General features: G+C 43.8%; 1 protein-coding gene across 5 annotated transcripts in view; it reads left to right on the top strand.

Moving 5' to 3' along the window:
- The first annotated feature begins 244 nt into the window (after positions 1-244).
- Positions 245-14,195, top strand: part of TPH1 (tryptophan hydroxylase 1) — a 27,263-nt gene continuing 13,312 nt past the window's right edge. The window contains exons 1-7 of one of the 5 annotated variants that reach the window (XM_035890976.1): positions 245-428; positions 680-914; positions 1,050-1,110; positions 9,844-10,025; positions 10,103-10,526; positions 12,243-12,386; positions 13,531-13,783. The gene's annotated coding sequence lies outside the window, so the exon portion shown is untranslated. Of the gene's footprint in view, positions 429-679; positions 915-1,049; positions 1,135-9,843; positions 10,026-10,102; positions 10,527-12,242; positions 12,387-13,530; positions 13,784-14,195 lie in introns of all 5 variants that reach the window. The other 4 variants (XM_035890975.1, XM_035890977.1, XM_035890979.1 and 1 more) reach the window with 4 other exon arrangements.

Below are 14,195 nucleotides of genomic sequence, written 5' to 3'. Positions count from 1 at the left end.
TACAAAAGCAGCAGTGTCTCTGTTTTTCACTTGAGACTTTGCTTTTGTTTCTAGAGTGGAACCTATTGGTCACAGCAGTTCCTTAGCATATCCTTTATTTTTCCCTCAAAATTAAATGTTGTCTGTTTTTTTTCCTTTTTAATGCTTCCTATTTGCTGTGTTGTTGTTGTTATAGATGGTGATGATGATGAAATTAATGTGCTCTGCCAAACTCAGTGAGAAAGGAAGAACCTGCTACACCTGGGGCAAGGACCAGTCTGCTGTAGTATTATACAATTTCTCAAAAATCCTTCATGTGAAGGCAAACAAAAGCAGCGAGCAGCTGTGCGTCTGCTCCCCAGTCACGGTCATGTGCGTCAGTCATGCAGTTAGCGTGCCCCTCAGTCGGAGCTGACAAGGCGTGCGCTAAGTGAACCTGACATCACAAGGTTGGTAAAATAAACCAGGTTATTTCCAATAGCTATTGACAGAGGTTTTGCAATGAGAAATATTGCTCCTATTCCTCCTTTTATTTGCCTCCCCAATTCAATTATTCACCTCTTTTCCAAAAACGTGGTTTTATGATGCAAGGAGCTGACATCTTAGCTTGGTAAAGGTTTGCTTCTGAGTTGTTATTGTGAAGAAAATGAACAATCCCAGGGAAAATCCACTGGGGCTCTGTTTTCTTTCTTTCTTCCAGTTCTGGTCTTTGGGAGTTAGCTGCACATCTTAATGATGTCTCAGAAAAGTCAGAGGGCTGAATCTTATACAGAGACTAGTGCAAACAAGATTGCTTGAAAAGGCAATTGGTGGTAGGATGCTATGAAGAGAAGTAAGGCAGTAATACTAGAGAAAGAAAAGAAATGAAGAAGGGATACTGCAGAAAGAAAACAGAAAGAAAAATGGGACGATTATGACAACGGGATAAATACTGAGTAAGTGTGATGTTGAACAAGAAAAATATTAAATATCAGTAACAAAGTTAGCATTCTAGATTTGTCCAAGTGGAATAGCTTATGTGCAGTCACTTATCAAAAAGGTACAAGGTTGATTACTTTTTCTGTTTTCAGAGCTGAATCTCCTTTGTAGTTTTTCCTGCTCTCATGGAAACAAGACAAGTTTAAGGTGAAGGTGAGGTCTTAAAAGCCATAGCAGGTGAGCAAACTAGTATTGCTTGATTATTTATTTATTTATTTATTTATTATTCACACACAGCCACACACATTTTTGCTGGCTGGTTTAGGCATCAGGCAGCTGTTTCACAGTGGAGATGGGGCAGTTTCAGGTGTTGCATGCCCTTGCCTTGCACAGGTCTTGAACCTGCCAGAGGTGAGATCTGAAAGTGGGGTCCTACAGGGTTGAAGCTTGTGTTGCACATTGGTCTGAGATGAGCACAGCAGATTGCAGCGTACTCCTGGTTTTGGTAACTAGTTAGGTATTTGAGGGGAAGGGGCCTGCCTGAGGCATGCCTGTTTTTACTCTGTGCTCGTTTTGGCTGGGATAGAGTTAATTTGTTTTCTTCACAGTAGTGAGTATGGGGCTATGTTTTGGATTTGTGCTGAACGGTGTTGATAATACGGGGATGTTTTTGTTACTGCTGAGCAGAGCTTACATAGAGTCAAGGCCTTTTCTGCTCTTCACCTCACCCCACCAGCAAGTAGGCTGGGGGTACACGGGCAGTTGGGAGGGACACAGCTGGGACAGCTGACTCCAATTGACCCAAGGGATATTCCACACTGTATGACATCATGCTCAGTATATAAAACTGGGGGAAGAAGGAGGATGGGGGGGACGTTTGGAGTGATGGTGTTTGTCTTCCCAAGTCACCATTACAGGTGATGGAGCCCTGCTTTCCTGGAGCAAAATCCTGCTCAGTCTGTAGTAGCAGTAGGAATCTACAACCTTGAATTTGTATTTGAGGGGAGGGGGCCTGCCTGAGGCATGCCTGTTTTTACTCTGTGCTCGTTTTGGCTGGGATAGAGTTAATTTGTTTTCTTCACAGTAGTGAGTATGGGGCTATGTTTTGGATTTGTGCTGAACGGTGTTGATAATACGGGGATGTTTTTGTTACTGCTGAGCAGAGCTTACATAGAGTCAAGGCCTTTTCTGCTCTTCACCTCACCCCACCAGCAAGTAGGCTGGGGGTACACGGGCAGTTGGGAGGGACACAGCTGGGACAGCTGACTCCAATTGACCCAAGGGATATTCCACACTGTATGACATCATGCTCAGTATATAAAACTGGGGGAAGAAGGAGGATGGGGGGGACGTTTGGAGTGATGGTGTTTGTCTTCCCAAGTCACCATTACAGGTGATGGAGCCCTGCTTTCCTGGAGCAAAATCCTGCTCAGTCTGTAGTAGCAGTAGGAATCTACAACCTTGAATTTGACTTCAGCATTTTTATACAAAAACTTATTTACCGAAAATTAAAAATTCTGTATGATTAATATATTCTGTTACTACTGGGATTAAAATCCGAGCCTCAACGTAACACGCTTGTACATCCATGGCAGTTTCTTCATATGTGTGGAGCAGGCATGATGACTGACTGCATGTTTGTACCTGGAATAACTGAAGTCCTGGGTTGCTGACACTTCCCCAATTTATTTCCCTTCATCCAATTTCCAAGGAAACCTTAGAAAAGCAAAAGCACTTTGATATTCTGTGTTGCAATGGTGACAGTTATTTATTCTGTGCTTTAGGTTATGCAAACTCCATTTTAATTTTGCAATGAGCTTGTATCAATATTATTTTTGTTGTCATGCACATCATTTTTGGTGACAGCCCTGTTTGAAGAAGTTGTAACTTTAACAAGCCATCTGTTAACCTTACGTAGAAAGGAAATGCTTTTGTCAATTACTCTAATGAAATCACAAAAATCATTTCCTGGTCTCCAGTTGTAGCCCAGTCATCCTATCTTTTGTCAATAGGAGGATATTGAAACACACAGGAGAATACGTGTACACTTTTATCCTTCCCTGCAATACAGCTACAGTGTTGTATTTTAGTGCAGCAAATTGTAATTAACCAGTGATGTCAGAAGGTTTTATTTTTCATTAAAAATTCTCTGTAATGCACAAACTTTTATTCAACATCAGAGAGTTTCCTTGCTGGTCAGGTAGGAAGGCTGGGCACAGGAACCATGGGAGGACATTTTGAGTTTATGCCAGCCTGATTAGTAAAGAGTTTGATTTCACGAGTTAAGAGACTAGAAAGAAAGGAGAAACACTTCAGGTTAGGTGGAAATAAATAAACTGCAGAATAACTCCATTTTGTCATTTGGGATGAGGCCACTAGAATGGCTGAGTGGACTCTGAGAAATAGCGGATAGAAAGGGCTGGAGTAATGGGAAAGGGAAAAATAAATGGTGAAAACATGGAAAAGCAAGGAAGCTCACAGCTTTGTGAGCTCTTTAGATGGAAGACATTTATGAGGGGTTAAAAAGAAACAATTCTCTATGAGCTGGCAAGTGATATAAGTCCAAGGAAAGTCTTTGAGGGACCTAAATATATTGGCACTATGCACTGGGGGGACATGGGAAAGTCCCAAGCCCAAATGAAAGGAAGATTTGCCCTTTTCCTTCTCCTCCTCTTGGAGAGGATTTGACAACTTGTAAAAGGAGGTGGGAGATGGATGTAGAAGATACTGGCATGGGGTTGGAGTTGCCCAGGCCGATTCCTGCACAATACACGTGTTTATGGGTACAAGGGACAAATCCAGTGAGAGCAGCCAGGTGTAGCCCTGAGCTGCTTCTCCAGCCTTTCTGGTTGCCAGAGCAGGTGGGTAAGGACAGCATCCAGCACGGTGTTGGGGCAGCATCTGTGTGAGTGCGTCTCGGAGCCCACCCTGCCCGCTTTCCTCTTGACCACTGCTCTCCAGCAATGAACTTAGGGATGAGAATCAGATCTTTCATTGCAGTGTTATCACTAACTTTCACTAATGGATCTGGAGCCAGCCCTCAAGATTGGAAGTGTTGAAAATAACCACAGCGCTACTCCACACCTGTCATCTTTTGCATTAGAAGAGCTCTTAATACTGTAGTACGCTCTGCGTGGCAGACTTATTTTTGGTCCATGGTGTAAAGGTTGAGTGCGCTTTTTTGGAAGAACCTGCTGAATGTGACACAGCATGATGTGGTTGCCCTTACAGGGTAAAGGAACTGCTTTCATGATTTAATTAACCAGTTGTTCTGCTGATCCCCGAGTTTACTCAGACTTGAAAGAAGTAAACGTAATTAAATTAAACAAAGCTTTTTCCTTCCCACACATGCTCTGGGCCCTTTTGCTTTTTTTGAGAGATAACAAAAAGCTTATGAATAACAGGCACAGTCTTTGTTGTTGTTGTCGACTTGTTGCAGAAGGCCAGCAGGAGACAGATTATGCACAGGTGCAGTATGTGCATGGCATCAGAGGAAGAGGACACACGGGTGTTTGAAGAGTTGGGGTTTTTTAATTTAAATTCCTGTGTTAGACTGGTGAGAGGATAAAACTGTCAAGGTTTCAGTGTTGCCCATGGCAGGTCAAGATCATTTTGACAAAAAGTGGTAATGTTCAAGTTGAAACCTTATCAAAAGAGATGAAAGAGATAAAAAAGGTTTGAATTCAGTTCGCAGCTTATCCAAAGGCTTTTTGTGCTCAGCCACCTTAGGCTGGACAACCCCTTCATGCTTTGCAACGTGATTCAGCAGAAAATCTGGATTAAGTGTTTTCCCCTAGCCAGAAGTGACTGCCTGTTCAGTTGTACTGCTCAACTGTCTGCCTGTGTGTTTTTGAGAGTATAGGCACAAATGTAAAGTTGGCCACAGATGGGAGAGCGTTGGGTAAAAGTACATCTTTGTCCAAACATGGGCTTTCTGCCTCTTCTCAGATGAAGCTGTTCCTGATGGCGGCTTAGGCCTGCCCTCTCTTAACACCACATCTTCATTTCTAGTCTTGTGTATGTGCTGGGGAGGTTAATGGAGGGACGTGTAATCACGGGGAAGACAGTTCCCTCATATTCTACCTCATGCGCTTACATCGTGTGTTTGTCATTTGCGAATGACACAGCATGTCTCTCTGCAGATGTCATTTACGGTGTGCTATGCCCAATTTACCAGCAAATCTCTGATAACTACTTCTACCATGTGATTTTTCAGGTGAATTTGCACCTGCCTATCAGGAAATTCATTCTAGACTGTATTTTCTTACTTGTTTGTACTAGTAGGGTAAGAGAAAGTGGTTGGGGTGAAAAAAATCAATAAAAGCAAGGAATACCAAATCTATTTAATCCCCTTTATCCTCTGGAGGGATTTTCCCATCAATTGAAAACAAAGTTGATGAAACACAATTTGTCCTTGACTAAAACCAGATTTTAAAATAAGCAAATATTTTGTCCAGGTAGTTTGCCAGATACTAAAAATCAGTTTGACTTTGGAGAATTAGTACTCTTGTCTTCCCATCCCTAGCTCTTTTCCATTTAATTCCTAAAAGCATTGTGAAAAGATGGGAGGTGTAGTGTTCTCTAAATATGCTGTTGCGAATTGTACCAAGCTCTACTTGCACAAACACATCTTCGTTAAATCTTCATTAACCTGTTCTGCTCTGCACTTGCATCCTCTTCTCAATATTCAGTTATATGTCTGCTTGCAGTTCACCACTCTAATCTTTTATCCATTATCCTGGTTACTGTTTAGCTAATGCTTTTAGCCTTGAATATTCTTATAATGTTATATTTCTCTGAAACAAAATTTTGCACCAAGTGTTACTAAAAGCAAAACCCTCTAATCAGGCAGATGAAACTCATTAGTGTTACGTTTTAAGAAGCCTTTCTTTGATGCAAACTAATTAATTTTGCCCCATTGCAAAATTGTCCTATTCGTAATGGGAACTAAAATCTAATAAGATAGAAGAAACTCAGAGGGGGAAAAAACGTCTGTCCATGACAACACAGTGAGATGAACAGCTTTTGCTAATCTTGGAAATGATGATGTGTTTTACAGCTCTGAGGCTGAACATTTTGCAATTGCCGGTGTGTTCCAAGTCCCTGCTGTGAATTGATGGGTTTACGTTGTTTGCTGGTTTTCATCCTTACAGCAGAAAGTAACTGTGATTTAATTTACTTTGTTCATGCTGACCAGTGGTCAGCGTTAGTGTCTAGACCACAATTTGCCCTCGGTAGCCTGTTTTGCTGTGTGCATACCAGGATTTCAGTGGATGGGGGGTGTGTGGTGTGTCTAAAATCTGCAGACTGAGAACGGTCCTCCAAGCTCATTTCATTTTGGAGCACTGATGGAACATAACCGATTGGCTAGAATAAAAAAATCTGGCCACATCCTCTGTTTCTGAAAGGCTAATCATTTACAGCAAGGAGGTGAAATGAATATAAAAAAACCTGCTTTAACAGGCAGACCCAACTGTGATTGTTTGGACCTTAGAGTTACCTTTTGATTTCCCTCCACTTTGCTATTTTTAAGGTCTGTGAAATTGAATGCAGTCTTTCTGCTTCTTATATTCAACAAACCTAATGTCAGATAAACTTCCTAAATGAACGTGAATATGGTAGAGGCTGGTTACTGGCGCGTGCTCACGGTAAAGCTGTATTGTCAGAAGTGCCTGAAGAGCTCTTGTTCTCTTTTTCTGAGTGGATCAAAGTCTGCTGAATCGCTTTCTGAGCTGCGCTTACTCATATTATTAGCAAGTACAAAGCCTTCTCCTTTGTTAGCTTGTTTCACCTTGCTTTAAATGCAAAATATGCTGCTGTTATACTAATTAGGCCAACAGGCTGAGGTTAACAAACAGTCACTTCTCTTATCAGCAGGCTTATTTACACATTCGACTATTTTGCTTTGTGTTTGCCTATGATGTAGAACAACTGGATAATTCTTGAGGTTTTTTAATAGGAATGATAATGCAGTAGAACTAGTGCTAGTGGGGTGGTTCCTCAATGAACGGAGTCCAATTCTACTACACTTTCTGCTTAAGGGATGGAGAAGTATCGGGACCTGGTTAGAAGTAATCCCTGGCCTACGCTGAGTGCTAAAAGTGGCTGTGTTCAGTGCTGGTGGCTGGGGTTGCCCATGGCTCTCAGACACTGTTCTCCTCAGATGCTTTGTGTTTCATATTCAGGATTAGCATTTTATGCCCTGTACTCTGAGCTCTCTGCAGCTCGCAGCAATGGCAGCTTTGGTGTCAGAGCCCTCAGCACCAAGCAGCTTCTCAGCCTCTCTCCCTCTGCCAGGGCTTTGGGGCTGGTGGCCAGCATTGGTGCAGAGCAGCCATGTAACCTTGGCTCAGACCACTGTGGAAACAGCTGCGAGCCTCCTCTTCGTGCACCCCTGCCTGAGCTGTGCGGCAGGTATGCTGTGGCTGGCCATGTCCCTCACTGATCCCAGCTTGCTGACCTGACTTCCCAGCTGGACCCCAGACCTGCTTGCCACTACGGACTTGTCTGGAGATCTGTTGGCTGCAGCTGGGTGCCATCCCTGGGCCTGCCCTGCTGCCCTTGCTCAGACGCAGCGGCGCTGCCCACCTGCCTGGCTGTCAGCTCTGCACCAGCGACTGTGAGCAGGGCTGGGAAATCCTGCAGGAGAGAGGTGGATGCATGACCCTTCTGCTTTATAGTCTGGGTAGTCATTAGACCATCCTGTCAGGAGGGCAGGATTGGTGCACAAGCCCAAGCAGAATGGTATTGATAAGACTCAGGTTGTGCTAATGGCAATGCAGTATTTCCTCATCCTCTCTAAGCTGCACTGTATTTCCAGGCAGTATGGAGATCAGTTTGTCAAGCTTTCCGCTTGGCTTTCCCCACCCCCAGTTGATGGTTGTCACTGGACTAAATCCTGTTTGCTATAAGAATGAGGGGAATTTTTGCCAACTGGTGCAGGACCTGCTTCCTGGAGATTTAACTTGAGGTGACTTGGCCAACACTGAGCAGATAACGAGAAAAAAAAAAAAGGAGTTGTAATTGGCACTTCTGTACCCACTAACTCCAGTGTAGTTGAAGTGAAGAGCTCTTTCAGGATTTCAGTTCCCAATCAGACAATGGTTTTGTTTGAAATGTAGCTGATGTTAAAGTTGTGAGAACATACTCACTGGTGAAAACAAATCAGGGCATGGTTTCTCCCTTGTCCCAACAGCAGCTTAACTAACCTTTTGTAAAAAGCCTGCAAAGATGATGTTAGGGAAAACTACACCTTGTTTGCTCAAGAGCAGCATGTAACTCATGTCACTTACGATTTTATTTAGCTTATGAAAAGAAAAATATTACCTGCCTCAGATGAAAGGGCTAATACTATTTCTTTAAACAGTCCAAAGCAAATATACAAACAGTGAATGGTCTGTTGGCTAGATGTGCTTCAGTAGATTTACACAGCATCTCTGGCTTTTCAAAATAAGCGTGCTTAAATGCTATTGATACTACAGCTGGCTGAACCACTCTGAGTGGGTAATTTGCCTGATTGGTTCTTGCACTTTTCATTGGAAAAAGATATTGGTAAATGTTTTCAACAATTGCGTAATTTAAATTCCCCTTTTTCTTTTGTTGCCTATTAACTGCTTATGAATCAAATGCTTTATTATTCAACACCTCATTCAGTAACACAGAGAGTTAACTGATTGCTAAACCCTCATGGGATATGGTCCCCTTCCCAGTAGCTGAGTTATTGCCCTGAGACTTCCAGACGTTTCTCGGTGGTTGTTCTGAGTACAGCGCGTGACACTGTCACAGCCTCCCGCTGGTGAAAGGCTGGGTGAATTGCCCTGGGAAGTGGTTGTTGGAAGAACGGTGGTTTACAGAAGAAGGGAGCAAATGGAAGAATTCCCTTGTTGAAAGCTGGGGATTTCAGATGCATACATTTTTAGAAAATTTGAAAAGCTTTTGGAATTGGAGCTGTTTAACTCCCACCATTTAGGTAAATGGCCTAAGCCACGATGATAGGTTATCTCCTTCGAGTGAGAGATGGTCAAAGGTTGGGAGAATGAAGATTAGAAAGTGAATGGAAGCGACTGCTGCTGCTTAGGTGTTGTTACGATCAATGCTTTATAAATATTAAAAATAAGTAGAAGAAAATGAGTCAGATTTTCAGACTAGCAGTTTTTCAGGCATCTGTTTATTAGGGCATCTATAAAATGCAAGCAGAATATGAGGAAGATCTGTAAAATCTATACTGGAAACCAAACTGTTTCAGAGGACTGCATATTAATCTTCACTCTTCCCTGCAACATTCACAGTGTTTGTCTAGGTGCTGTGTGATTCTTAAAGGCATAACTTGTCTGCAGCAGTTAATTAATGGAAAGGCAGAGGGCTGTGATCAGAATTTGCAGTAGTCTATTCTGGAGAAGGTAATTATGATTAGAGCAGACTTAGTATTAAGTCGTATTAAACCTGTTTTGTTCAGGGATTTAATACTTCATACCTTTTTTGGAAAAGCTTTAAGTGGCCACATTGCCTCCGGCAAATACTGCTTGTTGGCAAGGCAGATGGCTGGGCCAAATGAGGTCCAAGGGATGGTGGAGGAGGTTTATACCCCCGAAGTGATGTTGCGAAATTACCTCATTGAAGATTAGAGCACTTTCTCCTACTGGAGGGGGGGGGGCGGGGGAAGAAGGGGTAATTCACACTGATGACCTTGATGGTATTGAGAAGAGTTAGGGCTGACTGATTCTTTCCTTCAGTCTTGCTGTGTTCAGGTAGATAATCTTACCTTTCAGCAGAAGATGAATATCCCTACAGATCATTCCCAACCTGCCTTTCCATGGTTCTTGCCTCATCAATTGTCACAAGTTGAACAAAATCACCTTCTGACTCTGTCTCTCCCCCAGCGCTGGAGCACTTGTGAGCCCCTGTGCTACATTGATTTTTCTTTTTTCTGTCTTCCTTCCCCTCCAGGCCAGCTTCCTCAAAGTGTTGGTGGATACAAGACTTGTGCTGTGGCTGGCAAGATGCACCAGGTTATTTGAGTCCCTACATATTTTACCAATGACATATGGAGAGCAAACTTTCTCAGAGTGGGAGGAAGAGGAGACGTAGGGCGGAAGGTTTATGTTGTTCTGTTTCAGAGACAGTGAAAAGTAAGTCCTTTTACTGTGTGGCCCTCTAGGGAGGGGAAGATCTGGAGGTGTGACAGTTTGTTTTTAATACTTTTCAGCCTAAAAATTTCCAGAGCGTTTATCTACAAATGTGTACCTACAAATGTCGTCAGCACCACTGTCTGGTTGCAAACTCTGCTGTCAAGGTCCTGCTTTGAAGAACAAAACAGACACGCACACACACACACACACACACACACAAAAAAAAAAAAAAAAAAAAAGGAAAAACCCAAAACCAAACCCAAGAGGAGAAGAGTCACCTCTGAGTCGGTAGCTGGGAAGCAGGAATAGAGTTGTGGCCTATTCTGGAGCCACTTGACGTTCCTGGAGCTACTCCGGCAAAGGGCCCAGAAAACACAGGACTTCTCAGTCTGACACCACCCTCTCACTTGGATCTGGAGGCTGCTTCGAAGAGGATGGTTCATTTAACGAGGAATTATGAGGGAATAATATAATTGAAAGCCAGCTCTCGTAGCCTTCATGGTGAGTGCTACCACAGTTGCTCTGTGCCAATGCAACAGGTTTTTGCAGCAGCCGCACATGGCAAAGCGCTGTCTTGCAAAACGCGTGATCAGCTTGACCCACTTTTGAGCAGGGTCAGACCTGTACTCGATCCTCAGGTGCTGATTATCTGTCTGGAGGGCTTTTGTCTGTATGAGAGGCTGTATGTGAGAAATCTCCTGTGGGCATTGCCTCATGAGATAAGGAGAGGTCTGTTTCCCTGTGGTGTCAATGCCCCAGGTTGTCTCTTTGTCCTTCACAACTTCATCCCACCTTGGGGTCTGTGTAGACTTCTGTCCCACTGAAAACTTTTGGCCTCTCTCTGCCTCAGTGCTCCTGCAGACTAACTCTGTGACAATTCAGACATTTTCTGGGTCCATCTTTGCTTGTGCTGCCTCCTCCCAGGATGAGCGGAGTAGCACCTGTGCACGTTGCTGTCCTGTTTGCATTGCACTCCATACCTGACTGCTAGTAGTTTTGCTGTGCCATATTGCTCTTTTCTGTGGTGAGGGGCCCAAGCCACCATTCCTAAATGGTAGGATATGCTGCCAGCTTTTGGGAGAAGGTAGAAGTGTCCCGCTGTCTGTGAAAGCCCAAAGCAGTAGTGTGCTTGCGACAGAGTGATGGTTTTCTGAAACCCTGCAACCCTAAAACTGTGAAGATTGAACTTTTGGATGAAAGCTCTTGAACAGTTATGTTACAAAACCATCTGCAGATTCACAGGAGCTGGAAACCCTGCGTGGAGAGGAGCAGAGCAGGCTCCAGCGAGCACCCAATGAAAACAGGCTGTAATCGAGTCAGTTCATGCTTTGTGAGTCTGCTCTTCCAGACTACAGGGCATTGGCTGTGGTGAACAAGCACTTCTTAATAAACCAGTGAATCGGCTTTAATCTGTTCCCCAAAATTCTGGGTACCCTGGTTATCTTTTTATGTAACTAATTAATTCATGTTAAGTTAAATTTCCTTGGCTGTTCGTATTGTATCAGCAGTTATAGGTCAAGCTGACGGCAGGCTCTGCGATGTTGGGTATGAGGAGAGGGATGACCAGTGTCCCAGAAAGCTCCTGCTCAAATTGGAAATGACAGGACGAGGATGGGAGGCAGGGACATTCCTCTCTGTTTACCAGACTGAGGCCTCGGAGGTAGGAAGTGCCCTTAAATCCGGCATAGCTGGCAGCTCAGTTTATATCCCCTCCATGGCTCTTGTGTGCTGTGAAGCTCGTGTCCTTCTGCTGAGCTCAGCTTCACCATCTTGTGTCTCCATGTGGCCCCTTGGACTGTCCTGTGCCCTTCCCTGTGCTTTGTGTCTTCAGGTACCCATAGGTGCTAACCAAGCCACTGCTTCCGTTGTCTACTGGGGAGAGAGGCTCCAAAGCGGGTTTTCAGAAGTGCTTGGGTAACCGACTCTTTGCTGAGCATCTTTACAGCTCTGGGCTGTAGGAGAGGACATCCATGTCCCTTAACGCTAGAAAAATGCATATGTGTACGCCAAGAATAAACTGGCTTTCCCAATGTACCTTGTGAAAGCTTAAAGCCTTTGAAGGAGTGGAAAAGGCAGATCTGAGTAAAAGTAAAAAAAATAAAAAAAAATAAAAATCCTTCATTCACCATTAAAATGACCTGAACTCAGCTGTCTTCTGGTGCCTGAGGAAATGTGAGTGAGAATTGTATCTTGTGTTTTCTTTCAAATTTTGTCAAGAATGAGCACAGCATTTTGACAGACGAGAAAGTGCAGGAGTTTCAACCTGGCTGCTATCAGGAAGTACTGGAAACCCAGCCTGAACCCAGATTTCCACATAAAAGATGCTTACCTGCAATGGAAGAGCTTCTAGAGAGCTGCCTAGTGAGTAATTAAAAAAAAATCATATGCAGAATGACATGTTAGTTCTTATTATTGCAGCATTTGAACTAGGGAAAACTAACAGATTAGTCATATTCTATCATAAATGTCTTACTGTGCCCTTGTTTACAGATGGATTATTAATTTCAGGCTCTTATATGCTTAAGATTCTGGGTAAAGATCCTACAAATTGTTTACTTTTTGAGTCAGCTTGTTTGATGGGGAGACCTATTCTGCAAGAAGGAAGTTGAAACTTCTGCTGTAGAGCTAAGACATATAGTAAATAAATACTGCATTTTCTTTATGAAGGGAAAATCGAAGCAACTGGTCACAAAGTATATCCCACTAGCAAACTGGAACAAGCTGGCTTTTCCAGCTGTGTCATTCCTTACAGCTGTGCTCTTTCAAATCCCATGCTGTGTCTGAAGGGCAGAGCTCCTCACCCCCAGTCCTCTTAGAAACAGGATTGTTTGAAGTTCCATGTCTTCTAGGAAGATGGAAGATGCTGACATCATTGGAGATGTCAGTGCAGGTGTGACTGTGTCTGCCTTGGTTAGATGTTAGCCTGCATGTTGGCTTCAGCAGTATAATTTATCGTTTGTGTTACACCAGTGTCTAAGAGATCTAACTGGAATCAAGGTTTCAATATTTTAGGCACTGAAGAGAAAAATACTGGAGATTTTTCAGATACTTGAGAGTAAATTAGGGTAAAACTGGTCATTGCTGATGCTGATCTTTAAGCATTTCTTTGAAAGGTAGGTTTGTAAGGAACATAACAAAAGACCAGAGTCTCTGGTTTTGGACAGCCCCATGCCCCACACAAACCAATCACTCCCTCCTCCCCCAGACCCATAAAGCCTCCAAGGGATTATGTTCCTGGGGAATGTTTTGGCTTCTCTTGCTGTGTACCATAAATCCCCTTATCTTAATGTTGTTGCCAAGTCTGAGGACTGGGCTTACTGGAGTCTAAAAATTATGATAGTTTGCAAAATATAAACATACCTCTAGATCTATACAGAAAATAACTGGCACTATATATACGATATGAACATACATACTTCCCTGCTAATTGAAATGTAGTTATTCTTCCTGTATGTGCAGGAGTTTTTTTAGAAAAGAAGTAACACGCTGCAATTTATTTTCACAGTGACAACACACTGTTATTTTTAGTGAAGAACTTGATACCTCTGCCTGCTCTGTTTCTCTTCGGGACTACAACCTGCACTCCACACTTTTGCAGCAGCTTCGCAGAGCTCTGAGCTCCTCACCTGGGCCATCAATTCCCCGTAGCTAAAGCATGGCCTTGCAGGGGACTCTGCTGATTTACCCTCAGCTGCGGACTCAGCCCCAGCCCTCACAACCTGTCATTTATTACGGAGCTTGCCTGCCTTTTCCCCCAGGTAGCATCTATATATTAATTTGCGATGAGTGGACACGTGTTGGCTGTGAGGACATGGTGGTGGGTGGACAGGCCTCCTCCAGCCAAAGGCTCGCTCTCCTCAGCCCCACGGGGTGCAGATTCATGTTAGCTTCAACACCCAAAAAAGTCAGTCCTCTCTGACACCCCCCACCCTCATCCCCCCAGTCTTCCTTTTACAGGTGCCCAAGGAGGTGTAACTGGTAAGGGAAAGCACCTCTTCTTGTGCGGGTTTTTTTGGGGTGCGGAGCTGTTGGATGGTTGGAGGCTGCTTCTGAGCACCCCCAGCTCCGCAAACTGAGTAAACAGCTTCCAGCGGGTGTGCCTGCGGGGGTTAACGAGCCCCTTCCTCCGCGGGGGCGGGCGGTGCTTTCCCCTCCCGCCCCCCGCCGCCT

The sequence above is a fragment of the Egretta garzetta genome, unplaced genomic scaffold (genome assembly GCF_000687185.1).
Source record: "Egretta garzetta isolate BGI_Z169 unplaced genomic scaffold, ASM68718v1 scaffold133, whole genome shotgun sequence".
Lineage (NCBI taxonomy): Eukaryota > Metazoa > Chordata > Aves > Pelecaniformes > Ardeidae > Egretta > Egretta garzetta.
The sequence above is the reverse complement of the archived record's forward strand: the minus strand, read 5'-3'. Positions and strand labels throughout refer to the sequence as shown.